General features: G+C 46.9%; 1 long non-coding RNA gene across 2 annotated transcripts in view; it reads right to left on the bottom strand.

The window, feature by feature from the left end:
- Positions 1 to 810: 810 nt before the first annotated feature.
- Positions 811 to 22206, bottom strand: part of LOC144283347 (uncharacterized) — a 61877-nt gene continuing 40481 nt past the window's right edge. Inside the window, exons 4-6 of one of the 2 annotated variants that reach the window (XR_013351864.1) lie at positions 13082 to 13289; positions 12529 to 12601; positions 811 to 1187 (exon numbers count right to left, since the gene is read on the bottom strand). This is a non-coding gene — a long non-coding RNA (uncharacterized LOC144283347). Of the gene's footprint in view, positions 1188 to 5775; positions 6038 to 12528; positions 12602 to 13081; positions 13290 to 22206 lie in introns of those variants that run through there. The other variant, XR_013351865.1, reaches the window with a different exon arrangement.

The following is a 22206-nucleotide window of genomic DNA, read 5'->3' as shown; positions in this document are numbered from 1 at the left end:
CAGCGTAAATCTCAATCCTAGCACTCCCTTTACGCTGGCAAAAGCACCTGCTTCAACATTTTTTAGAACAGGGCTTCTCAGCCGGGGGTGATTGTGCCTCCTAGCTGACATTTGACATTGGCCAGGGGACATTTTTCATGGTCTCAGCTGGGAGTTGGGGGTTGATACGAGCACCTACTGGGTGAGGCCAAGAAGGCTACTAAACATCTGATACATGTTCAAAACACCCCCACCCTCCAACAAAATGCCAATCGTGACAAGGTTGAGAAACCTTGCTCTTGACTCTGTGTATCGCTTGAGCGTAGAAATCTCTACCTTACTTGTTTTGAAATCCCCAGGCCTAGCTCAGAACCTGGCACAGCATCAGAATCCGATATGCTTTGCTGTTGATGAATAAACGTATGGATGAATGAATTCTTCTCAGCCTAAAACATCTGTGATGCACAACTACCTCCACGCACGCACATCCTCAGTCCCATGAGTATCTATGTAAACATATCTGCACACGCACACGCACACGGATACACAGAGGAGCACACATCCAGACAGGCATGCACATGTGTGCACACACACACACACACACACACACACCCGATGCCAGATTCCAGGGACCCGCCCGACTCCCGACCTGATTGCCCAGCCCCCTGTCCTTCTGAGGATCAGGAGTCTCTTCTCTCTGCCACAGTCAGGGCGGCCTGGGTGCAGACACCTCTCGACAGAGGTATTAAGCGCTCTCCAGAATTAATTTCACTGACTAGGCCCATTTTCCTATTGTGGCTCCATTATTAAATAAGCAGTGGACCCAAAAGGAAAAAAAAAAGATCCTTTTTGCAATTACACACGCAGAAGGTAGCTCAACAGCTGGAAAAGTGAAATGTCAGTTTGACAATCACATAATGGCCCAGAAGCATTTGCAGACAGGTCTGTCTCGTTAAACCTAGTGATATTTAGTGGGCGAGGAACACGGAGCAGAGGGGTCGGAAGAAATGGGGAGTGGGTGCCATGCCGTGGCCAGCGTGAGCTGGAACAGGTGCGGGGGTTGGGAGGGCGGAAGGGGCCATGAGACAGAGGCTCTACTCCTTCTATGGCACTTTCTCTTCTGGAGCCAGAGGAGTCTAAAGTAACGGGCAGCAAAAAGGAGCCAAGAGCCCCAGTGGAGGTGGTATAACATCTCAGGTGCTGATTTCCTAGAAAAAAAAAATGGAATAGGAAGAGGCTGGAGTTTAGCAGCTCTTGGTTCTGTGACCCAAATTGAGTTGCACTTTTTTCCCCACTTTTGCCCTATAAAAGCCCACAAGGCAATGCCTCGGTGGCTGAACAGTTAAGCGTCTGCCTTCGGCTCAGGGTGTGATCCTGGAAGTCCTGGGATCGAGTCCCATATCAGGCTCCCTGCATGGAGCCTGCTTCTCCCTCTGCCTGTGTCTCTGTCTTGTCTCTGTCTCTCTCTCTCTTTCTCTCTCTCTATCATGAATAAATAAATAAAATCTTAAAAAAAAAAAGTCCACAAGGTTGTAAAGGTTGTACCGCAGGCATATGGGGTTTCTCTTTATCATGGCTTTTACCGTCCTGTAGATCTTTCTGGATTACTCATTCTCCTGTGCTGCTAGGCTGTAAGCTCCCGGAGCAAAAAGAAGGTGTGTTGCTCATTTCTGTACCTCCAGTGTGTGTCTTAGTAAATGTGTGATGAATGAGTAAGTAAATAAATGAACCAGTGAAGAATCCACCTCGAAGTTTCAGATGGAAGCAGGGCAAAAGGGCAGAGGCCAGCTGTTAGAAGACCGTGTGTGCTGTGTCAGGGTTTGGGTTTTATTCCAGAGGTCACAAAATGTTGACCAAGGGGGTGGTATGTTAAGTTTAGCATGTTAAAGAGATTCTTTGGTGTAAGTATATGCATCACAACTTTTAAATTCATACCCAATGTTCTGAATTTCTGTGTTTTGCTTTGGGCTTGGGTTTTTAATTGGAAAAACCCATGAACTCATCGAAGCTGAGTATTATTTGACCTTAAACATCTCTTTGTATCATCTTCCACCTAAGACCTAGAATCTGTCTCTCTTAACTTTGCCCCCACTTAGTCTATGTGACCGGTTTCAGCCAGGTAGTAGAACACGTATTTGAAAAAAATTTGAAAAAATATAATAGAGAACTATACTTAGGATAGTTCAGCTGGTTGCCTCTGAGAGGCAGGATCCTTTATATTCTCCAAGTTCATTACAATTTTGTGTTTTGTCCACATTTCCTCTAGCTCGCATGTGTACCATGACTTTCTGGGGTTGCCTCCTCTGCCCCTGAGACCTTCCTCTGGAACCGCCCATGTAATCGATCCAGTAGCACAAAAGCTCCTTTGTCAGTGTAGCATGACCACAGTCCAGGCTACAGTTGATCGATGTGGACACTTGGGTAAAATGCACCAAATCAAAGTCCTTCCCCAGCGTTTTGGAAATGAAACTAAGCCGTCTCTCTCCAGGTGGCTGAAACAGAAGGTATGGGAGCTTGAGAACTGACGGCAGCTGGAGGAGGTTGAAAGAGAGAAGAAAGAACTGTTTCCCAAAGAGAAACAGAGCCAGGAGCAGGCTAGAAAGATTCCTGCTGTGTTTCAGGCTCTGGCGTCCAACATTCGTGAGGCCCCACCGTGTTCCCGTCTCCTGGTTCTGGGAACTACCCCAGGATCATCTCAGTAATTGTCCCTCTTGCCTACGCTAGATCCAGTTGGATTCCTTCCAGCTGCACTCCAGCTAATTAGAATTAATAGGAGTTGCTTTCCTTTTAAATTCAGAAAAAAATCTCGAGGATATGATTATATCAAATATCAAATTATATTTGAATATAATTCAAATTTCTGCATGTTCCAGCCTCACCTAGAACTTCAGATCTGCATTTATGCAGCTGTCACAAACCCACCGTACATTTCTTAGAGGGATTTCCCTTAGAATGAAAGAAGGAAGGTCAGTGCTTTCTGGTCTACCAGTGGAGCCATGTGCTGTAACAAACCTCGCCACCATCACGTCCTTCCCCACTCAGTCTCAGTTGGGAGCCACCTTTGAATGGGCAGCCACGGGGGTAACCTGGTCAGGAGTCCACCCTATGAGTTGGCATGGGCAGAGTCGGTGTGAGAAGCCTGTGTCTGAATCACACCTCTACTCTGTCTGGACTAGTGAGTGTGGAAGTTACTAACTTCCTTACCCTCAGGGTCCTCATCAAAAATGTGGCAAAGAATGGACATCTGCCTTCTAGAACTTGAGGGGAGATCTGATGACTTCATGCCTGAAATCTCTTTCAGCAGGGTTCCTGGCCCACAACAAGCCCTAGATAAATGATAGCTCACATTGTCAATAATGTATCTCATCTTCTTGGTTGTCCCCTGATTTCCACTTTAACAAGAACACGCCCAACCATTGCATCCTCGCAACTACCATGTCTCCTTGAGCCACATGCGCTGCCCAGAGCATGTGTGTCCATCTTGCATGACACAACAGAAGAGCAGCCATCAGCATAGGCTTGGGCTAAGGGAACAATCACTCTCCCCAAATTTTGGTGGAGTACAACAGCAAAGATTTATTTCTTGCTCACGAGTTATGTTCACATCAAGCTGCAAATGGAGTACACCTGTGCTCCACACATCTTCATTCCGGAACTAAGGAATGAAGCCCCTATTCAGGACAAACCCCACTGATAAGAGAGGCAAAAGAGGGATAAGAAAACATCTTACACCATTCCATAGAGTTGGTGCACACCACTTCTACTTACATTTTTATTGGCCAAAACAAATAGATTGCTAAATCTTCTATCAGAGGGAAATACAATTTTCTTGCATGGATGAATTCAAGAAAATAGTTTGAACAAATAATAGTCTTTTTCCACCTGATTTAGGGACTCTCAGGCAGGACATGTGGGAAGACACTTAACTTTAATGTCTCAGGTCCCAATTCCCTCTGGGTAGGGGACGTGGGAGGAACAATGTTGGCTCTGTCCTCTGGTGTTTATCTCATTGGACACCAGCAGCCCTAGTAACAACTGATATTTAATTCCAGATATCATAGAAAATGTTCACATCATGAAAATTAGAAGGAGGTAGACTAAAATCTAATTTTGGTTTTCCTCTGAGATAATTTTTTTGTATCTTCCAGCTTTTCCAGAAGGAGGATGCATTTATTAAATAAGAAATATGCATATATTTCTTATTCTTTTATATATATATAGAGAGAGAGATTAGCCTGGCAGCAGAATAGAGGACGAATTCCAGTGGAGAGATCCTGGTGGCAGAGGACTAGGGAAAAGAGAAATGATTAACTAGGACCCGATAGGTGAGTCCAGGAGGTGGGAAGAGAGGCTTCTAGTGTACACCCACCTTGGGCGAGCACCAAGGTAGTGGACACCCTTCTGACCTACTGAAGAGTACACGTCCCATGAGAAAGCTGTAGGTGTCATCCTTGGATGCAAACAAATCAGAAGGTCCTTCCTTGAACCCTCACTCCCAACACCAGCATCTTACCCAGGTCTGCTTTGGTAAATAGGTCAACGTCGCATCTCCTGACATTGTCTTAGTATTTGGAAACTGTCATTGAACTGATGCCATCTTGGTCTTAGAAAGCAAAGATCTGAGGGACAAGTGGTGAGCTCATTCCATTCGTCCTTCTGTCATCGTGGGAGAAAAGTGCATAGTCAGACCCTCCTGACTACAAAGGATACAAATGCTTAGGGCAGACAGTGGGTATTCAAATGAGCTGATCTTGAGCAAGTCTGCTGGTGTCTCTGAGATTCAAGCTCCTTATTATGTAAATGGAAATTATAACACCTACTTCATAGAGTCTGTAAGAGCAGAGTCATCTCGGAAAATATCTAATATGACGATGCCTAACCCATAATTAGTAACTAGTATAATATGGTTCCCCTGGTACCACAGTGTAAGGGCACAAACCATGGTATAAGGAACTGGCTCTAGCAAAAACCCCTACAGACATAACCAAAATCATAAGAAAAGCCACCTATGGTTTTTGTATCCATCCCACCATTTAATAATCAGGAAGTTCTTCCTTGCATTCATCCTAAATTTTTCCACTGCAGCTAAACCCGCAAACCAGAAACCTGCCATGTCACCACGGCCCTGCCTGGAATCAATCCAGGTCATGGAAAGAGCATTTGCCATGGAGACACACAGGTCTGCATTACAGCAGCTTAACCCTGGGCATGCCACTAAAATGTCTCAAGCTTCGATTTGGCCCTTTTACAAATATTATCTACTTTAGAATCCTGCTTTGACAATTATTTTGAGAGTGAACCATGCAATTCATCTGGCCCAGAAAAAGTGTGCATTGAATGTGAGCTCCTTTCCATTTATTTCTAATGGATTTTACCATTTAAGGAAAAACATATTTTTTAAACTCAGGGCTTTTTTTTTTTTTTTCAGCTCATTATTTTTATCCAGGACCATTATAGCTATTAAGTGTTTTGGGCTTCTCTCTCTCCAGAGACATTTTATGATGCCAATTAGAGGTGCAAGTATACTGAGATTAAAAAGTAATGACTAGCAAAATGAACAGTGGATTTTCCCCTTTTGACACCCGGCTCGCTGCTACCGAAGCTCATTTCTGAATGCACAACTTTCTAGAAGAAGAAGGGAAAAAAAAAAAACCTTATTTGTGGGGTCAAGGGAGTATCATTGAGATTTTACAATTCAGGATAATTTTGAAGACCATCGGGGAGAGAGATGACCCATGTGTGCAGGTAACACATTCACACTAGGACTGCACAGGCCATATTGCCATTCTTTATTAGGATAGAAATCCGATAACAGGAAAATAATGGTCAAATCATAGAGAATTGGAAAGGTTGAGTCACCAATGGAAATAACCAAAGACGGGGTCCAGTTTCACATGCACAAGTCTCCTCTACTTTATTCTTAAACACAAGGAAGGTTCTCAGTTAAATGTGTGGGTTCACTGACGAATCAGCTCCTGCTCATGCGGATGAAATTATATTTAGTTTTCCTTCCAGTTCTATGCTCTTCTGCTTCTTTGGACCACTTCCTCACCTGCTCCTGTTCAAAGGCCACAGGAGTAAGAATTAAATGATTTTACTTAATTTTGAGCCCATGAATACATTTCCTATACTCTGAAAAACTCCTCTTGTCCTCTGAATGGGATCAGTAGTGCCTGCTTGTGGACCCTATCCATCCCATGCCACAAGTCAGTCCTGTCTCCCTTGGGATGAACGCAGCTGCAGCCCGTCTACTTTCCCAAGCTCTAGGTTAGCATCCTTGCTCTTCTTCCCAGCCCACACCAGCTGGTCTCCACGGGGCTGCTAGCACGTTCTTCAGCAAAGCCATCTCACATGCCAAGCACCTCCCTAGTTCTGTCTAGAGTAGGTGGGACTAACCGACCTCCACGAGAAGGCAATTGGAGCAAACCCTAAGGGAAGACATGGCATCTAGGGACAACCCACCATCCTATACCTTCTCATTTCTTCCCCTTGCACTTCTGGTCCCAGCCATATGGCGCAGTTCCCCTTCCTCCCAAAACTCTACGACTTCCCTGCCTCCAGGTCAGCGCATGCACTCTGTTCTCTTCCCTGACAATTCCTACTTGTTGAAAGGGAATGAGCTTAGAAAAATACTTTTCCTGCCCGTTCTAGGTTTGGTTCAGGACTTGTCTCAAAACACTCTGTTGCCCAGGTGCTTCTGCCACTGTTGGGTCATATTTCTCCCATGCTGGCCTGAGCTCACTGGGACAATCCATTTCATCTGGGCATCCTCGGAGCCTAAGGCGGCTGGTAGCAACAGTGGGTACTGTAGTCATAGTTTAGGATAGAGCCAAAAACTTTGCATACTTTGCAAAATGATGCACGCCATATAGAAATACGCTGGAAGATTGAGTAACCCGGAGTCTAAGGTTGGAAGTATAGAGAGAACCACTCTGGGGGCATGGTCTCAGATGGTCACTTTTTGGGGTAATTAATCTGCTTATTGAACCGCTAAATTTGGTAGGGTACAATTACCATATAGCCTGCCTCAGACATAGTCTATCATCCCTCCTTTCCCCACCCCTGAATTCCATCTCAGGTAGAGCCATTAGCTCTAAGGTCACTTTCAGGAATAATTATGGTCTCAGATAATAGTTAAACATCCATCCCACACCAGTGCCATCCATCAGGGCTGACTTGGAAACCAGAAGTAAGAAAATGGAACTTGTGAGTTCTTGTACTCTGCAAGCCACTGAGCTTCCCAAGCATCTGTCTGGATGGTCAGCTGCCTCCCTCCTGTCCTTAACACATGCCTCCCTTGTCTCTACACATGGTTTCCTGGAGCCCAGCTCTCTTACCCACTGACCCTCCCCCATAAATCGCTAGGTCGCTGGACGGGTCCTTCTTCCCTCCACGGATGGACTCACACTTCTCTTTTGAATGTGAGGGGTCAGGCTTATCCTTTGTCCTCAATTCTGGGGTTGCATCCAAATTCTGAAAAGAGCCTCTTTTGTTATAAATCACATTTCTGTGATATCAGGGAACAAAACAGACAGGAAATTTGCTTTGACGAGGGGCACATAATGATGGTGTGTTCTGCTAAGCCACCAACAAAGGTCCATGATGTCACAGGCTCAGTGTCTGCAATTCCTACAGATGATAGGGATGGCCTCTCATCAGCAGGAATGGTGAGTGTTTGACATTTATAAGATCTGTTTTGGTAATAATGGAAATGTCGAATTAAATTAAATGTTAAATTGCATTTGTGCACCTACATGGGTGTGCAAAAATCTAATGAGCTAGAGAACCCTGTCATACCACTGGGCTGGATTGTAGTCAAAAATGCCTCAACTCTAGAAATGCTAGCAACACAGACAATGCCAGGTGCTGGGCACTCCAGGAAAAATGCCTTCCTGTGGGATTCGCAAAGGAACCTAGGGCCACAAAGAAGGGAGCCATGATTCTGCTCAAGCTGGGCAGGTATGAAGGCTTCACAAAGGGGTTGGGACTTCGAGTCTCAGGAAGATTTCTCTAAGGGGAGATGGAAGAGTGTGCAAGCCTCAGGAGCAGGTCGAGTCAAGGAAGAGGATAAAAGAGCTGCTGGTGTGGTAGGGCCCGTCTTGCAGTCCTGGGTAGTGAGAAAAAGATGGGAATGGCGCTGCCTGGGTCCTTGGTCCACTGCGGTCCATTCCTTTCAGATGAGGTTTAGAGAGGTTAATTGACTTGTGATGATAGCAAAGCTGGGATCGGAAACCTTAAGGCCTGTGTGCTTCCCAGCATGCCATGCATGGTGGGCAGAGAGGGCACATGGTGCCCGATAGTGAGCCAGGCCTCAGGAAAATCTGACTTTCCACACAGGGCACCCACCCCCCCTGGCTTGCCAGAAGAAAAACTGCCCATCCTCACTGCTGGGGAAACACACAGGTGTCAGGAGCAACCTGGCTGGAAAGCAGCCCTGATTCTCTATGTGGAGACACAGAAATCCCTGAGCTCAGAATGAATGGGACAGGTGTTTGCAAAGCTCCTTCCTGATAGGATGTTCGGGATCTAGGCCCCGCTCCAGATACGCTGGTCGCCAAGAATCCCCATTGGATGACTTGATCCCCAGAAAGCTTCAAAATCCCCAGCAACTTTACCAAATTCTCCCTGTGGCCCCAAATCTCCAGCCTTCAACGGAGGTGTATTTGTTCAGCCCTCAGAGTGCCTGCATCTGAGAAGCTTCTCTCAGGAAAAATCCCTGCTGGTTACTGCAGGGCTTGCTGCTTTATAGCAAGGTCAAAATCATTTAGGATCAGCATTTAGGGGAGGGCCCAGGCCCAGACGCCCTTTGGCGTGGCTGGGATCCATTCTGCGGCAGATCTATACTGGGCAGGAAGGGTGCAGGGTGAATGAGACCCAGCTCCTGGCTTCAAGGGGCCATTGCCAAGGAGGAGAGATGAGCTTATGAGTAGAAAATGTACCCCCTTCATGGCCTTGCAGTAGGTTTACTGCATAGAACAGCGTTCCATGTCCCTACTGGTTCAGTCCTCTGCTTAGGGTTTATGTAGCCATCCCATAATTCTAAGTTTTTCATGAAAAACCAACACACTTTTCTGCTCTCTCACCTCCTAGAATATGTCTAATAACCTGCAGTGATTGATCTGTCGAATGGACACAGTCAGGTGTGGTTTCTATAGTCTCTCAAAAAAAAGCAAGAAATAATCCTAATAATAATGACGGTAAATCTTTTGTGAGGTGACATCCAAGCTTTGGATAGGTGGTCACAGTCATCCTGGCAACCACCGGTGAGCTGGCTCCTGCCATCCTCATCCCTGTTCTACAAGTAAGGTCTCTGATGGCCAGACAAGGAGTAAGCTGCCCTAGAGCCAGGACACCAACACTTGTGTGGTGTTGTCTGGCTCACCCACCCTCTTCAATCTGGATCCTGCTCGAGCCACCGCGGGCACCCTTCTCTGCCCCTTGGCACAGAGTGTGATGCCCCAGGATGCCCACTGATGCTCTGGTGGGGGGCAGGGGCAGCAGCTCCTCCACATGCAGGGGGAGAAGTTCCCTTTCTTCAGGATGTCATGCTTTGTTATGGGAAAATCACAGTATTATTATAGCTCTTTGGGGGGGTCCTGCTCTCCAGAACTCCTCACCCCAAACACACACAGGCCCCCTGAGGCAGCAAGCTCCCAGAGTCACCTGCAGGCCATTCAGAGCCACCCATCCCTGCACGGGGAGTCATTCTCTGGAGACAGTTCAGACACTTGCCAAAGTCAGTGTCCCTCTCTAGAAGCAAAGCCTCTTTTTTCTTCTTTTAAAATAAGAGTGAAGAACACCCATATTTACAGCAGCAGCAGGAGCTGCATAGTCACCCAAAGGTGGAAGCAATGCAAGTGTCCATGGACGACTGCACAGGAGGACAGAATGTGGGGCTCACGTATGGTGGAGCATTATTCAGCCCCAAAGAGGAGAGGAGCTCTGACACATGGTAAGGCAATGACCCTGAGGACATTCGGCCAGCTGAAATAAGCCAGGCCCGAAAGGACTCTATGATTCCACTTCATGAGTGGTCAGATTCAGAAAGAAACTAGGATGGTGGCGGCCAGGGGCAGGGGATGGGGGGGATGCACAGTGCATCCGGACAGAGTTTTGGTTCTGCAAGATGACAAGAGTCCTGGAGGTGGCCACCAGGGATAGCTGCCCAGCCATGTGAATGCACATAAAGTCACTGAGCTGTGCACTTAAGAATAGTGAGGATGGCAACCTTGATGTTGTGTGTCTTTTACTATGAATCAAATTATTTATGAGAATGGGGAAAAAAGAAAGAATGAAGGAGGAAGTGCCTCAGGGACCCCCTGAAGCTTGTCCCCCAGAAGCCTTTTATCCTCTCACAGAACAGCGCTCCATGTCCCTACTGGTTCAGTCCTCTGCTTAAGGAAGGTCCTTTGGTTTCAAAAGTTCTAATAAATCTAAAGCCATCAAGGTCTCTGGGTTTTTTAAAATATATTTTTAAAAGATTTTGTTCATTTATTCATGAGACACACAGAGAGAGAGAGAGGCAGAGACACAGGCAGAGGGAGAAGAAGGCTCCCTGAGAGGTGTTGCATGTGGGACTAGATCCCAGGACCCTGGGGTCACAACCCGAGCTTAAGGCAGATGCTCAACCACGGAGCCCCCGACGTGTCCCAACACCTCTCTTTAAGGAGGAAAGACCCCAAGAGTTTTGCCTACAAGTGGGCATCTGCTTGCAAGTGGTTTTTGGAGCACGGACCTAGGGAAGCCCAATCCCAATCACTGCAAACACTGAGGAGGCAGCACGTGGCACCCTTCTTCCTCTCTAGGAGACACAGGCAGCAAGTTGACACAAGATTTTACTGAAAGTCTCAAAATCTTCATCAACGCTGCATGTTCCCTTTGTTGAAATAATGTGATGCACTTTTTTCCTTTTTGAGAAAAGATGTCCACAGATATTGAGAGCAAGAGCCAGCAATCACGATGAACTATTTCCAACTTTACTCATGAGAGGAAAACATCAAGACATCCATCTGTGAAACAGAACCTCAGGCCTCTGTGAGGAAAATGATAGAGGTTTCTAGAGGGAGGGGTCCTGTCATTGTACCATTGACTGTCCTCCATCCTCCAGGGACTGAACAAAGTCATTCTCCCAGAAGATCCCCATGCTCTTTCCTCCCATGATCTCCAAAAAACCATCAAGCAGATACACCCAAAGAAACCAAAGTAATGGCTTGGCCCCTGAACAAAGATGGCGACTTGACTCCTCCAAGTCTAAAGAGTAGAATAGCCAGTGAGTTTTTAAAGGTCAACTTTATTACTGAAAGAAACAAATCTTAAATCTTATGGGATATTCTTCTATAGATATTAGGGTCATATGACCATGTCAGAGATCCTAACAAAGAGGGGCAGTTGGCAATCACTCAGGCTTTGGACACCAGAGAAATCTTCACAGGTGAGTTGTGACTTTTAAAGGATGAATAGGGGTATGGCCAAAGAAAGGGTTGAGATGGGAGTGGGGGACACATCTCTGAGGAAAGGCATCCTCTAAGGCAAGATGTGAGGTTTAGCTCCAGAAATTCTATGCCTAAAGCTGAGAACCTGCAGGAGTTAGAGCCTCAGCTTCCAGGAAGAGGGGTAAATCCTGAAGGCTCCTCAGTACCACGGCGAAGAGCATCTTCACCTTCCTATAGGTCTTTGTTTCTATATACTTTACAATGCTTGCCCCACTTCATAAATATCAAAATCTTGAGCCTTTCCTTAATGTTATTAAAAATTCAAAATAAAGCCTTCTCCCCGTAGTGAAAGGAATGACCTTTATAAAACCTAAATCTATCATGCTATTTTCTTACTTAAAATCCTCCAGAGGCTCTTAGAGCAAGTACCTCTGTGTACAATCTCTGCTGGGGTCCAAGGAGTTATATAATATTAACAGTTATTGACATTTTACGAAATGCCATGTGCTTTACTGGTATAAATTCGTGTAATCCTTGTATCAAGGGCAGAATGTAGGTGCTATACTAACCTATACCGCATTTGGAAATACTTTACCTAAGATTTCTGAGCTGGTAAATAATGGAGTCAAGTGTGGATCACCCCAGGTGATCTACTCCAGAGTCACGGTCTGGTAACCCCTATGCAACATGGACCATCATGATCACATTGGCCTGTGCATTACCATATGCGTCTCCCCATCTTTTCTTCACCATTTCAATCCAAGCCACTATCACCTCTCCCTGGGCAGTGGTCACGCCTCTGAATGCGACTTCCTCTCCCATCTCAGCAACATACTCCTAGATATTGTCATCACCCATGACTACGGCCCATCAGCATCCCACTCTCATGCGCCACTTTTTATTTCCAGTTCATTCTCTATAGTACACTAACTCCAACAGTTCTTTGGCCCCAACACAACCTACAACCCACTGATTCTACCAATACTTTATTGCCCCTCACCCCTTTCATGCTCCTACTTCCCTCCAACCGAACTGACACTTCACAAAACATCATTGTAGTTCTCTCTTTCATTAATCCCTATCTCCTCAACCTTTTTTTCCTGTCACTGTAACTTACCTGGAATAACTCCAGTCCTGGTTTAATCCTCGTCACTTCCACTCTCCCCCTGAACCCAGGCAGCTGTCTTTCACTGGAGGAAAACCCAAAGGTGATTCTCAGGTGAGTCTTTATGACTGCGTAGAAATCCCCACATCAATTCATCTCCCAGTTTCCTAGATCATGTCAATTCCTCAAACTTCCAAACATCCTCTCCACTCTTACCCTCGTCGTGCTACTTTGCTGAGAAAATGAAGCAATTAGAAGAGAAACGTCACATCATATCATCTCCGTATCTACCTACCCACCTCCTCCTGTACTTCTGTCCTATTACTACTGAGATGGTCTATTTCCTTATCCAAGGCCATTCTTCCTGCCCTATCTCATTCATGTTCACCACCATTCTTATCTTTCTTGCATTATCAAATTTTCCCTTTCTATGGAAGCATTTAACTAGCAAGCAACTATGCCCTATTGTATTTTATCTTTCAAATATTCTCCCTTAACCACACATTTCCCTCCCCTCACTTGCAAATAATTATCTATATTCACCTCTTTCCCATTCTCTACTTACCTCCAATCTGTCAGAATTTCCTCTCCACCAATTCACCAAAGAACCATTGTCATGGCATCAGTGGCCTGCACATTGCTGTACCCAACTGCTGCTCCACAGTCTTGTTTTATTTCAATCTAACAAACTCATTGGATGTTAATCATTGCTTCCTTGGTGACACTCTCTCTTCAGTTGGCTTCTAGGAATCACTGGTCTTAGTCAATCTGGGCTGTTATGACAAAATACCACAGACAGGATAGCTTTTAAACAACAGACATTTATGTCTCACAGTTCTAGAAACTGAGAAGTCCAAGAGCAAGGTGTCAACATGGTCACATTGGGTAGAGGGCCCTCGTCCTGATTCACAGCTGCCAGTGCCTTCTCACAGTGTCCTCTCATGGTGGAGGGAGCTAGGGATCTTTGGAGTGCATTTTGTTAGAACATGAATCCCATTCATGAGATCTCAACTTTTATGACCTAAACACCTCCCAAAGGACTATCTCCTATTGCCATTACATTGAGGTTAGGATTTCAACATGTAAGCTTGAGTGGGGGACACAAATATCCGGACCACAGCACCACTTTGGGTTGCTATGGTCCCATTGACCTCTGCTTCTCCTTTGCTCATCTGTCCCCATGCTGACCAACAACCAACAACCAACAACAAGGTGACTCCGAGTCTACTCCTCAGATCTCTTCCCTTTCAACATGCACTTGCTAGGTCAGCATCCCAAGACTCATGGCTTAAATACCACCTATGCCTTGATGACTCCCCATGTTTTACTGTACAGAACTCTGACTTCTATCCTGAACTCATACATCTCCACTGGAAGGTCTTCTAGGCATCTCAAACTGTACTTATCAACCAGTTCCTAATTCCCAGACCCTTTCCAAACTTTCTCCTCTCATACTTGTCCCCATCTCAGTTAATAGTAATTTGAGTTATTTTGGGATCTCAGCCCAAAGTCCTGAAGTCATCCTCCACATTGAATCCATCACCAAACGTTGTCTTTACCTGCAAATCTCTCCCGAAGCTAACCACTTCCCACCATCTCTATTGCTTGCTTACTGCTCCACAGCATTATTTCAGTAGCCACCAGACTGATGTCACTGCTTCTGTCCTGTGCCCCCTCAGGACAGCTGCCACTGATGTTTTTGAAATACAAATCAGATCATGTTATACCTTTAAACCTCCAATAGCTCTCTATCAAAGTTAAAGCCAAAGTCCTTTTTTAAAAATTTTTTTAAAATTTATTTATTCATGACAGAGACATACAGAGAGACAGAGACATAGGCAAAGGGAGAAGCAGGATCCCTGTGGGGAACCTGATGCCAGACCCAATCCCAGGATCCTGGGATCATGACCTGAGCCAAAGGCAAACACCCAACCACTAAACCACCAGGTACCCCAAAGTCCTAACAATCATTTATGGGAGCATAAATGATCTGCTCCCCACTCCCACATTCCCTCTCTGACCTCAGCTTGCCTACTCTCCACCACACTCCTGGTCCCCATGATGTTATCCCTTATGTCAGGGACTGTGTCCCTGACACAGTTTTCATTACCTGAGCATGCAGAAAACCTAGCATCATGCCTGACATCTTGCAGACACCCAGTTAATGTTGGCTGACCAAACCTCTCCTTTTCCCTCTCTCTTTCTGACCCACCAGACTACTAGGTACAACTTCAGAGCATAACTCTTGCATCATTTCCCTTTCCAGCCCTGTTCCGTATCCAGCACCTAGCACATGCCATACCCTATACTCATGAGGCTGTCACAATGAGTTTCTTCTTGCTTTAGTTTGAATGCTGTTCCAGGAAGATACTGGATATCTTGAACAGGACACCAAAGCAAGGATACAAAAAGCTCACACAAAGACATGCATCTGCAGAATTTGTAAGAGAAATGAAGAAAAACCTGTCCCACTACTCTGAATTCTGCATTTGGAAGGATTCAAGGTCCAGTGGAAGATAAGAAAGGATTGGTTAAGAACCTATTTTGGCAATAGTGATTTGAGTCCATGAGAGTCCATGTCCTGTTGACCTGGGCTGGGTGGTACCTTTTACCCAGCTTCTCCCTACCCCCATCCCGTGCATACTAAACTCAGCTAGAGATACAGAAATAAATAAGACCTGAACTCTATACATAAGAAACTCATTTCTTGGAGAAGCCAAGCACATCCACACAATTTCTTGTGCCAACTGCCAGGATAAACCTCTGCGCAAAACACCAGGGAGCTCATGGCAGAGGAGGACTGGTCAACATGACACCCTACATCAGAATTTTTTCTGTGTCATGAAATGTTCCCAAAACCCTGAAGCCAAATTTTTCTACTTCAGTTTAATGAGTGTAGAAGGACCGAGGGTTTTAGACAACAAAGGAGTCTGCATTCACACTCCCCTGGTCTCAGTAGCATGCAAAGATGAGATGTCTGATCGTGGGCTAATGAACCTGCTCCCCTCCAAAGTCATTTATGTTCTCACCCGGGGCTTCTAGAGACATAACAGCCAGGAACAAGGACAGGAAAATTAGAAGCTCCCATTTAGAATTTTTCTGAAGTCAACACTACCACCCCTCTCCAGTTGAAATGACTGGATTCTCTTGCCTAGGGGCCCTTTAGTCTCCGTCTGCAAAGCTCCTGAGATTGCTCACCCAGCTCTGGACAGTTCTGAAGGGGTGTCGGGAAGTCCTTGAGAAGGCTGACCTGCACACTGGCCCTGGGCAATCAGAGGCTCCTCCTCCTGCCCTGTCATTGGAATGTCCACTCTGCCCTCTGTTCCCACAGTGGGCTCTGTTCCAAGGACACGGCCATAAGACATAAGGTGTTGTGGACACCATCTGGATGGTACACATGGCTGAAGCCTGTTAAGGTCTCTCTATAAACTTTTAAGACGACTCTGGGAGGTGGGTGGGGAGACCTCTTCATCTAGTAGCTGCCCAACATGAGCCTCATTTGTTTTATTAAACCTACCACCTACCCATCTGGAGTGGCCTACCCCTTTCCCTATTTCTCCCTGTCCTCAGGTTATGACATCAATTTATAAACTGAGGCAGAAGACTGTTCTTCCTGAGGTGATGCTGAAAGGTGTGTCTCCCTGTGGTTTTCAGTCCTTCATCCTTCATCCTTCATCCAAACCCAATCTGTGGAAAAATCCACATGACAGCCACCAAGAAGCTGAACGATTCCATTTTTGTCCCTCTCACCACCCCCAGTTGCCTGTTCCCTGGGTTAAATTGTCCCGGCTCTTTCGCTGCTCCCTTAAGCCATAGTTTTGAATCTCCTCGTCACCCTGCCCCCTCCTGTGGTCACAGGTCATTAGGTCTCTCTCATGAAGTAAACTTTCAACTAGAGCTGAACAAACTGAGTGAAGAAGGTTCTAGGAGGAGGGGGAGACAAATGCAAAGATCCTGAGACAGGGGCATGCTTGTGTGTGTCTAGGATCGGCAAGGGGTACGGATTACTGCATAATCATGAACCAAAGGAAATACAGTTACAAATGAGGGGGGAGAGGTAGTCGGAGGTAGGTCTAACCAGCAGGTGAGGACCTGGGATGAAACTCTAAGTAATAGGAGTGACATTATTAGATTTATTTTTTAAAGATATCGCAGTGGCCAGAGGGCAAGAGTGCATTATAAAATAGGCAACAGATGACACCGGAGACAACTGAGGTGACCACCATGGCCCGAGAGCTGAGACTCTTCATACACCCGGGTGTGTAGGTGTAGGGGGCACAGTCCCTGCAGGAGGCTCAGGGGGAGATGGAATCACAGGCAAAGTTGGGGAAATGTCAACAACAACGGTGACATTATCTTTATTTTTTTCACACTTACATGTGTCAGGCCCTCTCCTAAGCATTTTATAGGCCTTAACTCATTTAGTTCATCCATGAGATAAGGTCATTGTGAGGATTAAGTCCCCATTTTACAACTATGGAAACTGAGGTACAGAGAACCAGCAACAAATCCCACAGCGAAAACTGACGTACGGCTGGAAGGAGATCTTTGGCTTCCCAACTGCCAACCCCACATGCCTGTGAAGTGAGTCCCCGTCGCTGTGCACCAGCCTCCAGAATGTGCATTTCCATCTGAGGTCACGGGCACTACCTAGACTGTGGCAGTGCCATCCACGGGGGTGGGGAGGGGGGCTGGCGGCCCCCAGAACTAATCCCATCACATCGGAGTCGAGCAGGAGGGAGCTAGCAGAGTCACTTTGTGAAGGACTTGCACCTGGTACACAGGGAGCCACTGACAGTTGTGAGGTCCCCTTTGGCCATTGGCGTGACGCTAATGATGGAGATGAAAAGATGCGTGTCCTTGATCGCTGAGCCTAGGCAGAGACAGAGCTCGTCACCGGGGTCCAAATTAGCAGACGAGCCCCTTGGAGAATGTGAGGGGCTCATTAGTATTAGGGATGGGTTTGGAGGACAAGCTTATCTGCACATGTTCTTGGAACATTCCCATTGGACACGTCCTTGCTTCTGAGTGTTAATTAGAGTTTCTATACCACAGCTTGGAATTTAGTGGGAAATACGTTGACATAAGTTAATTCAGTGGACAAAAGAGACTGTCCCTCCCTGAAGTTTCATTTGCTTCCAGGAGTGGCAGCTGGACAAGGTCCGGGGGCAGCACCTGGAGATCCCAGAGTGCATTTTCCAGGTTGGGCAATAGCGCTGCAGCCTCTTTCCAATTAGCAGTGTTAAAGTCTCCCTCCGGGCTCCTGGATCTCTTAGGTTAATTGAAGGGCAGAACGGTGAAGCGAAATCCAAAGGATCAGCCCTGGAACTCCTGTTCTGGCTCTGAGAGGCTCTGAGACCTCGGGTAAGTTACAAAACCTCTCTGAGCCTCAAGGTCTCCACGTATGGGAACAAGAAGGGCAAGTTGTCACATGGAGCTGGGAGTTATATAAGGACCCAGCGTGGAGTAGTCCTCGGGGAGGCCTTGTCTCTGGGGGCATGGCTCTCCAGGGTGGTTCCAGTGCTGTCTTCTGGGTGCACCTGCTTTAAAAATGTGCCCCCTCCTGGTTCTAAGCTGGAGCTGAAGGCACAGGTGTGTCTCCAGTACCCTGAGGAGCTCAGTTCTGCAGGAACAAAAGGCTTTCCATCTCTGCGCAGGGGGAGCTTGTCTGGGAAAGAAATTCCAGACACCAGGGCACCTGGGGGGCTCACTGGTTGACCATCTGCCTTCGGCTCAGGTCATGATCCCGGGTTCCTGGGATCGAGTGCTGCCTCTCCCTCTGCCTATGTCTCTACCTCTCTCTCTGTGTCTTTCATGAATAAATAAATAAAATCCTAAAAAAGAAAAGAAAGAAAAGAAAAAAAAAAAAAGAAGAAGAGAAATTCCAGGCACTAAGGGGAAGACCCGAGGGCTGCACGGGCTGATTGGGCTGTGCCCTTTGACTTGGTCCAGCCAAGGAACAGGTGATGAATAAAACCCTCTTCTGACCTGCGCCAGGGTCTCTTACTGACCACCACAGATTAGGAGTCTGCAACCACCACTGCTCACCCGAGGGTTCCCTGCCTACACCCCTGGGGAAGCTTTGCCATTTCAAAGAGTCTGGCCTCTAGGCATTTTTGCTCCCAACAGCCCCTTTGTCAGTCCATCACTTCATTAAAGGGCCGCCCTGAAGCAGCAGGAGCCCACTTTGCCCTGGGTGCAGGGAAGGGGGGAGGGCCTAAGAGCAGCCTCCAGTTGATTGACGCAGGAATTTCAATAGCCCCAGCTCTCTTGGCCCCTGGATAGGACAACTCTGAAGTTCTGACTTGCCCTGTCCCCACAACTCCCCAGCAGGGTTGAGCAAAGGTCACCCTCTTTGGGATTTTGCCTTATAAGCTCATAGCCTTGCTTGACCTCTTCCTCTCCCCAAACCTTCCTCCTTACAACCACACCAGTGATTTGGTGCAAACACTTCCAAAGACACCACTTCCATGTGAACTATGCCAGGGTCTACTTCTAGAGACCCCCAACCCAAGATTAGCACCTACTCTGTGCCAGGCAATGAGTTGGGGTTGGGTTTGTTTGTTTGTTTGTTTTTTAATATATTATCTCATTTAATTCTTACAAGGAACTTTCTGGAGATATTAGAGGTAAGGAAGCTGGGACTCTGAGATCTAAGCCACTGACTCCAAATCATGCAGCTGGTAAGTGGGGAGCTTCTAGCCTGAATGGCCAGTACCTTTGTGCCTGCCTCCTGCACACGGAGCGGGTGTGCTCAGGCCGGTAGGAAGGCTGAGAAGGTCACCAGGTCTGCGGCAACTGTGGAGCAAACCTCCATCTGTTCTGTGTATTGGAGTTTTCACGCACTGCTTTATTTTTTTTTTTTTAAAGGTTCTGTTTAGAGACTTGGGTGGCTCAGTCGGTGAAGCATCTGCCTTTGGCTCAGGTCATGATCTCAGGGTCCAGGGATCAAGCCCCACATCAGGCTCCCTGCTCAGCGAGGAGTCTGCTTCTCCCTCTCCTCTCTGACCCTCCCCCTTCTTGCCCTCCTTCTCATGCTCCCTCTGTCTTGCACACACACACACACACACACTCTCTCAAATAAAGAAATCTTTTTTTTTTTTTTTTTTGCATTTTAAGGGCTCTGTTTAAAAAAAGAGCAAGTTAAAAACCACTGCATCAAAAAAAAAAAAAAAAAAAACCCACTGCATCGTACCTGCTTCATGGGTAACTATGGAGATGAAATGAAATAAGGAACATAAAGTGCCTGGCACAGAGCTCGGCACACAGCACACAGCCCTCGATGTAGCAGACAAAATTATATATTTATGGTGTGCACTCACGATTTACATGTGCTTGTTATAAATACACCATCTATAATTTAAGAAAACAGATAATTCATATTTTTTCCAGCAGATGCAAATCCTCTATGTCTAGTTAGTAGAAATAAACTACAGAAACATGCATCAGTGCATTGTTTCTATGTATATACTGAGAGCACCTGGATACAAACGATTTGACTCGAAACCCTGCGCACAAGTGGCATGGCCTCAAGTAAGGTGAAAATTAGCCTCAGTGGGGACCCCACTCCTACCTCAACCCTACCCCTACTTTTGTCCTCATGGCCCATGGCCTGAGTGTTTGTCAAGAAGCTGAAGAAGTCTGTGTCACCTCCATCAGCTCGTTCCAGTACGTGGCTGCTGTGCGTGAGCGGAACATGTGAGCGGAGCACAAGCCAGGTAGGTGCAGACAATCGGTGCCCCTACCCTGAGCACCCCTTTCCTTCCATCTGTCACCTGGCAAGTGCTTGGGAAGACCTGCTACGTGCAAGGTTCTGTGACGAGCACTGGGACAGACACAGGGGAGAAACTTGAACAGTAAAACGACGCGCCCCAGTCCCATTGGTGAGGAGGAGTGACGCCAACCAACCGATTGCATAAAGAAGTGTGCATCACCAACCATAATAACTCAACAAGCTCAGCGACAAAACTGTATCAAGAGTCAAATATCAGGGGATCCCTGGGTGACTTAGCGGTTTGATGCCTGCCTTTGGCCCAGGGCGTGATCCTGGAGTCCCAGGATCGAGTCCCATGTCGGGCTCCCTGCGTGGAGCCTGCTTCTCCCTCTGCCTGTGTCTCTGCCTCTCTCCCTCTGTGTCTCTAATGAATAAATAAATAAAATCTTAAAAAAAAAAAAAAGAGTCAGATATCAAATACCTGTAACACTAATCTTTGGTAATTGAATTTGGAGCCCCGTAGTTATTAAGAGAAACCATTTCCTTTGACTGATTGCCTGGGCCGCTGTGTGTGGTCTTTGGCAACTCTTGTAGAACACTTGAGAGCCTGAGTGTCCTCACCAGCTGACAAGACCTGGGGTGCTAAGAGGATTAGCCAGGCCCCTCGCCACAGGAGCTCAAGTCCAGTGGGGAGACTGGGGATATTTAAGCATGCATTTGCAGCCGGGTGAGTCCGGTATTCTGTGCTCCCGCTGACTCTGGAGATTTCCTCTACCAAAGACCTGGCTGTACCATGTTGCGACCACCTATTTTGCTTATTGCTCTTGAAGGGGGAGGTGATCAATTGTTTTTTTTTTTTTTTTTTTGAGCCTATTTTTACCTCAATGTCGAGCTCTTTTCAGTAAATATTGCCAAAGATTAGGGATCATTTGGAGATGGGGAGAGGTTCAAAAGGGTGGCAGGTGAGAGAGAGGGATGGCTATCGGCAAGGGTGCTGGAAAAAATATAAGTCAATCATATTCACTGTGTCTGGAAAAATCAGAAAGGGCCTCCAAGAGAAGGGGATATTTGAGCTAGCCCTTGCGGGATGAGTAGGAGTTCATCAACCACAGAAGAGGAGAAAGTGTGCCCCAAGCCAAGAGATCAGTGGGTGCAAGGTCAGATGCTTGAATGAGCATGATGTGTGCTGGAAAAGGATGTGGAGACTGTGGCTAGCGATGAAGCAGGGTTGGAGGCAGGATTCCACCAGCTACGGAGGTGTTGGTAAGTCCAGTCCACCAGGACTCCAGCCCACAACAGCAGTGGCTAGGAAGGATTTGGAACAAACGATTGGTGGCTGCTAAGGAACCAGTTAGGTTAGCAGGTCTGGGAGCTAATGTGGGTGAGTCAGGCCACAGTCCCTGGGGCTGGGGACACACCAGGTCAGTGCTCACCATGTTTATAGTTGAATAGGTCAGAGGTGCCCCCAGAGACAGGCCGGACCAGCCAGTTCCTCTTGCTACAAGTTTAGCTAATCAGGAGTTGCATCTCCCGATGGCTGACAAATACTCTTAATTTTTTTATACAGGTCATTCACGATAGAGAGAAATCCCACAGGGCAGGATGACATCAGGATGTGGAGGGATAAGTCCTGGGAGGGGTCTTGGAGGTCACCCAAGTCGCCAGTGCACCTTTCACTGACCAGGGTCAAAGGGTCTCATGACTTTTCCAAGAACACATAAGGCAGGGGACAGAGCCCACAGGGGTCCCAGTCTTCAGATCCCAGTGTGGGGGTCCCAGAGCCTTTCCACCAGCCCCTGCGCCCGTGGTCTGTCTGGGAGTCTTAGAAACCACGCTTTAGATTTTCTAGGCACAGGGCCACTGGGGATGGAGGCCCGGGGGCCGAGGGTGACGCTCCCTCCCCAGGAGGGAAGGGACAGATGATGGTGCTTCTCACCTTCCTCCCTCAGAGGCACAATTCGGCAGGGAGTACAGGA

The sequence above is a fragment of the Canis aureus genome, chromosome 14 (genome assembly GCF_053574225.1).
Source record: "Canis aureus isolate CA01 chromosome 14, VMU_Caureus_v.1.0, whole genome shotgun sequence".
In the NCBI taxonomy this organism is placed as follows: Eukaryota; Metazoa; Chordata; class Mammalia; order Carnivora; family Canidae; genus Canis; species Canis aureus.
This window is presented reverse-complemented; position numbering and strand designations above follow the sequence as displayed.